Below are 6,818 nucleotides of genomic sequence, written 5' to 3' on the forward strand. Positions count from 1 at the left end.
ACTCCATTGGGAAATGCTCTAGTTTGAAGGTATTGTAAAAAAACAGGTCTCTCTTGCATTAAGTAGTGCTGAAGCAAAATGTATTGCAGCAAGAAGTTATTGCTCAAAAGTTTTTGGCTCAAACAACAATTATGTGACCATGGACTAAATCTTGGTTGCATTCCTATTAGATATGAGTATGGTAGTACCATAAATTTAACTAAGTATCAAGTAATATATTCTAGAACTGAGCACATAGATATAAGACATCATTTTCTAAGGAGTCATGTAGTTAAAATTGATATGGAATTTGAATGTGTTGATACATATGTTTAACTTGCTAATATATTTACTAGATTATTACTTAGAGAATTCTTTTATAAAATTAGGACAGAACTCGACATATTAGATGAAGGTGATATGATATGAGAATCCATTGAGTAAGTTTTATTGATTTGTTGTGTATGAAATGCATGACTATAGTTACTACGATTTTTTAGTATGATAAAAAATTATTTTCCGGGGATTAGAATAATTGGGTAACCTATTACTCAAGTTGGTAATTGATTACTAAGCCTCGGAGATACTCATTCAAGATCTAGAGAATGATTGTAATTGATTACTCTTACTGGGAATACTTAAAAACAATTTAAGAGAGATTGGACAACTAATAACATCATAGTGCAACCAATTACATGACACTGGTAACCAATTTTATAATAGTTGGGTAACCGGTTACTCTAAATGTGTAACCAATTATATAAAAGTGGTAATCAGTTATATGACAGTTGGATAACTGATTACTCTAGAGATTGGGTAATAGATTATATCGTAGGTGTAATCGATTACCTGATATTGGTAATCAATTTTAGAATAGTTGGGCAACCAATTACTCTGAATGAGTAAGCAATTACATGCATCAAGTAATCATTTACGGGACATATATGTAATTGATTACTCTAGATGAGTAATTGATTAAATGCAACTGGTAATCAATTATAGAAAATATGAGTAACCAATTACTCTATACGTGTAACTGAATATTGCTACTATAAAATTACTAGACAGAATACTTTGGTAACTGATTACCTCAAGTAAGTAATCATTTACTTGCTCGTTTATAAAAGGGAAGACCCCTAATTTCTTCTTGAAAACTTCATCTCTTGATCATTCTCTTTAGTTCTAATAGAACAAATTGCTTCAATTTCTCCTTAAATTCAAAAACTCATTTCTCAAAAACCCTAAGATTACAAATGGCTTACTGAAGAAAATCTGAACATAGAATCCAAACATTTGACAAGAGGAATAATAAGAGGCAAATACGTTTGACCTTTATTGGTTTGGTTTATATTGTCATCCTTAGATGGGACCTCCCATATAATTGTGTGTTAGTGTATAAAAAGAGTGTTTTGGATCCAAATCAATGTTTTAAATTATATTTTACAATTATTATAATTGTGAAGTGTGTGCCGCAACAACGTCGTGATCAAACTCAAACCATATTTTTGACAATTATTGACTCATGAGGAACATTTTCGACAATTTCAGCGATCGAAATCTAGAGCACTAATATAAATCTGAAAGAAGGATAAGACCAGAACAGAATGGTGCTCGTGGACCCTTGTGACACGAATTTGATAAAAGCAACTGCGACGGCCCCAACTTGGTGATTAAATTGCAACCACGTTGCAAAGTCTTATTGTCATGTCATGTTCCCTTTCATCTTTATCATTTCTCGGAAGCACGCAACTAACTTTTACAGCACTTTGTAGTTGTACACCCGAAGTTTGCTTTCATGTATATAATTTTGTTTTCTTTGACAAGTAAATTATATTATATAGTAGATTTTGTTTTTATATGTTTGACTTCATTAAAGTGTCATATTTAGGACAAAATAAATAAATAAAAGGGTCATGTTCTTTAGGATAAGAGATATATAACAAGTTTATATAATATTTTTGTACAAAACACCAACAACTTATGATAATTTTTGCAGTATTTTTTGTTGTTTTTTCCATGTACTCTTTCTTGCTTTTTCTTATACTTTTGGTGAAATGTTACAGTCGTTGATTCAAATTATTTACCGCATTACATAATGTGACCATATCGAACCACAACACAACCGCATTAGATTATATTTGATCTAACATACGGCAATAATTAACCAAAATCGTGACCAAAATCACAATTTAAAATACTAATAATAGATATTATGAAAAGTGTGGTAGTATGCACGTGCATGATAAATTGTAAGAGAATGAACGAAAAGACTTTTAACTATCAAACCACAAACAATTGAGTTAGGATCCTCTCCAGAGAGACAAGTGCATCAAAAAACAAAGAAAAACATAATTTTCAAGGACACATTTACCCTTCTAATTATAATAAAATTACCCTATTACCATTAAAAACAAAAGAAAATACGTGAACTTGCTTCTACATTAATGGAGGAGAGGATCATTGTTTCAAAAAATTGGGTTTCTTGGACGAATATGGATTACCTGTCCCACTTTTTTATGTCTTATTGTGACTCAACCCAATAGAAAATTGTCATCTATTTAAAAAGAAAAATCACAAAATCATAAAGTAACATATTTATGCTATTCAATGGTGTTTGATTGAATTGGTACATAAAGATATGACTTTTTTGGGACAGACGATTCTCCTTATTCTTTTGACGACAAAGAAAAATCTATGTAGTTGGTATGGCACTATGGCAGGACATGGCGGGTTGCCTATTTGGTTGGAAATAGTGAGAGAAATTTGTGTAGTAGTACTATCTTGGGACTCCTACATTTTATCATTTGCACTCTACAAATTTTTTCTCTAAACTAATTAAAAAAATTTATACTTATCCTTGTAGTATGTGTATTCTCTATTTCTCTTTACTCACGGTATGATAGGAGATTTTGGCGTGTTTAGTGGGTGTTAAATAGTAACTTGATAATATAGGGTTAGTACGCGGAAAGTAGAAAGGTAAGACTAAAAAATAACATTAAAAAATAGAATGATATAACATTTTTATCTTTCAAATATAATGGTGGGACACTTTTACCCCTAAATACAAATTTAAATGTAAAGTCAATAATTTGTCTCTCAATTATTGGAAATGATTCTTTTCCGGTAATATTATTATCAACATTAACTTATTTCATAGATTGATACATCATAGATTCACTATATGCCAAATGAGATTTAGGAACCCACATTTAATTAAACAATATCTGTATGTATATACGCTGTTAATTATTGGAGGGGTACTCCAAGCTATAGATACGACAACATTTTGTATAACAAATGTTGTTAATGTTAATAATAATAAAGTGCTTGGTAATTCGATAATACTCTACGTATCCAGTGTTGTTAATATTATTAAAAACACAAAATTGCACACATTAGTGAGCTCTGCGTGTAGCAAATCTTATTAATGCTAATGATAATAATACGCATTAATTCTACAAGCCATCTGTGTATCAAATGACTAGACTATTGATATGTTGAAAATGATTGATTATCATTAAATGGTACATTTGTTGTTATGACTATTGATATGAATATTTATTTGTTGATCATTATATTATGTAAGCAAGAATAATTTCTCTTCTAACTAAAAATTTAAGGTAATGGTAGATCATGAGCCACTAACTCTTCTTTGCACCAGAGATATGCTCGTGTGGATAAATAGGGACAATGATCGCATATCATCAATCGTGTCTCATTCTCTGTCTCATGCCTATCACATTTTGTGATATGAATAAAAGAAAAATTTGGAAAACAAAAAACTATATTTTGATTGGTTTGAGACATGAAATAAGACACCATTTGAAATAGATAACCCCATTTCGGATAGATAATAACGTTATAGGGAATGGGGATCAAATGTCCCATGACTCTGTCCATAATCCTGTCCCTCAATTTATATATTGACACTTAGAAAATATTACATATTTTTTTCTAATTCACATTATTATAACCCTCTGAATTATTGTTAAATCCATTCACTTTCTCATTATTTACAAAATTATTATACTCCACACTTTTATTTTATTTCTCTTTCTCCTTCCTCTTTCTCTCTCTACATTTTGCTGAACAACAATGGTGGTTGGCATAACCTCTCACCTTTTGCTACCATTCTCTAAATCACATTCCTCTCTCATTTCCTTCACATTATTCAAATTTTCTCAACCCCATATTTGGACGCACTTTTTCCTTTAAAACCACTTTAGATATTTCCAACTAACTCATAATCATATTTCAAGACTCATTCTCACAAATCTAGAGCTCCAAGGTTCTCTCTTCCCCTTAACTTCTCTCACTCACCTCCAAATTATAAGCCTCAAACATAATTGTTTCACCGGTAATGGTAATGGAGGTTTCAAAATAAGCCTAGTGGGTTTAATAGGATTTATACTTGGTGATGTCTCACTCCTTGGGCATTGTGAACACCCAATTTTGTCCTACCTTTACTTTTTATCTTTGATGCAAAACTCAAAAATTATATAAATCGTTTCATGATTCGCAAGAGCATTTGGGTAATTAAGTTGCAGATCAATATTGTTGGATATTATTCATATATGGTAATGCCCAAAAATCAACTATGTCTTCTAAATTAATTTACATGCAACACCCAACTTTCCTCTCATTTAGAATAGGATTTTGACATCTTTCAGCAATAATCAAAGTTGGCAAGCCGATAGAAAATAAGTTCATATCACTATGAACACTCGAATTATTAAGAATTAAGGTATAGTTTGATTAATGCTATCAAAGACCATAACCTGGACATAAAGTTACTCAGGAGCCTACACTATCCATCATACAAACAGTGGCGAATTTGGAATAAAAGGGTGCATAGTATAAAATATACATGCATTAAATCAGGAGATTTCCTAATGAGTTCACCATAGTGTAATTGATATACTAAAATCTACTGTTAGAATCATGACTTCAATAAATGAGCATGCCAAAGACTGAAGAAAAAGTTGGAGAGCTTGTTAAAATAGTTCTCTGGTCAAGGGAAGATAAAGTTGCTTGGTGCGGATGACATGGATATTTTCAAGGGAATAAGTTTAAAGCTTTTGGCCATGGAGCAGCTTCTCATTCGGCAACTTGAGTGTCAAGAAAAAGTTGTGTTGGTGCAGATAGCTAATCCTGCAAAAGGAAAAGAAAGTTGTCAAAAAGTTACCCCTGATTAAATTGATGAGCAACCGTGACAAAAGGCTAAGTGAGAAAGGAATCTCACTGCTCTTGCATATGTGCAGAAAACTAGACTACAATTGGAACCTTATTATAGCATCTCACCTGGACACTAGGATATCGCATATGAAGCTTGTGTTGCTCTTTGGTACCAACAATTAATGATGGTGTAAAATAATGAAAGAGGCGAAGAGATATGGTGAACCAATGGAGCAGTCAATGAGTCTAACACCAAATAGAATCATCCACTACAAAAACAAACAGAAGCATATTATAAACCAGTCATATGATTGACAACATCCTTATTAATAGAAGGGGCAGGGGATATCACCAGTTGGCATATTCCTTTTCAGTTATGTATTCCAGTAAGCATAAAAGGCATTTCAGTAGGGAATGTTCAGAAAAAGATTCCAAAACAACAAGGTTAGGCAGCAATCCTGGTCATGTTAAATGAAGTAATGAGTGGCAAAATGATTTAGTAATCATTGAGCATAATGTAAAATGAAAGAATAATCAGAGTATGTAAAACAGCAAAAGTCAGAAAACAAATACCATTTGCCAGTAGTTACTATTCGAATCATCATTGAAATTCAAGATAAAAAGGAGTTACACATACAGCAAACGTTACAATCAGGATAGACATATGGTAGCAAGCATTCAAGAGTTGCATATGAAAAGCATGAATGATTAGAATTCCAGATAGACAAATACTAAACCAAAAGCCTTCAGTTATACTTTCATAATAGGCAATGATGAGCCAGATTAAGGGTAAAAGTAAAACAACAATGCAATGGGCAGCCTAAGGATCAATCATCAGAAAACATTGGCTGTTGGGACATTTTTCAGTTATGGATTGTCATTATCAGTATGGTTTGATGGCATTCATTGGCAGCTTCAAATACATTAAAACAGGAAATGAATAGGTCACCGGGAGTTATATTAGTTGGTAAATCAGAGGGCTTCCAAAAAGCCACTTAGTAATCCACATCAGGCTATAAAAGGGGATCACGACACATTCAAAAGGGGAGAAAAATACACAATACACACAACCAGTGAAAAATCCAGACACACATACACTTACATAGCCCAAGCAGAGATCACATACATAACCTATAACCATACAAAAGAACCAGAGAACAGTCAATACACAGTTGTTAAAGAGACATATCATATGAGTCTAAGAATAACTACATTTGCAACGCATATATCAAAGAGTGATATATCACACACATAAGTCAACAATCAGACCACAGATCGCACAATTATCAAGAAGAGGAGAGCACATTCAGAACACACATCACAACACTAAGCATACACCCAGAATACCAGGATAATCGTACAATCAGGTAAGCATTCCGATCATAAAAGATGTATTCAGTAGACATATCCTTTATCTCCTAGTTTGCATTCTAAATATATATGCTTACATTAACTGCCTGTTGTTTACTCGGTTGTTCAGAAACGTATATATTTGTGCTAAGTTGAAACGCAAGTTAATCTCAAAAAAGATTTTTTCATGAAATACAAGCAAAAGGACGTTTTACATATTATACATCTGTAATAGCTAAATAGACATATACTTTCAGTAAGAGCCTTATATGTATGTTGTTAAAATGAAAAGCAATAACTGAGGATGCTCATGT

This window comes from Lupinus angustifolius, chromosome LG06, assembly GCF_001865875.1.
Source record: "Lupinus angustifolius cultivar Tanjil chromosome LG06, LupAngTanjil_v1.0, whole genome shotgun sequence".
NCBI lineage: Eukaryota > Viridiplantae > Streptophyta > Magnoliopsida > Fabales > Fabaceae > Lupinus > Lupinus angustifolius.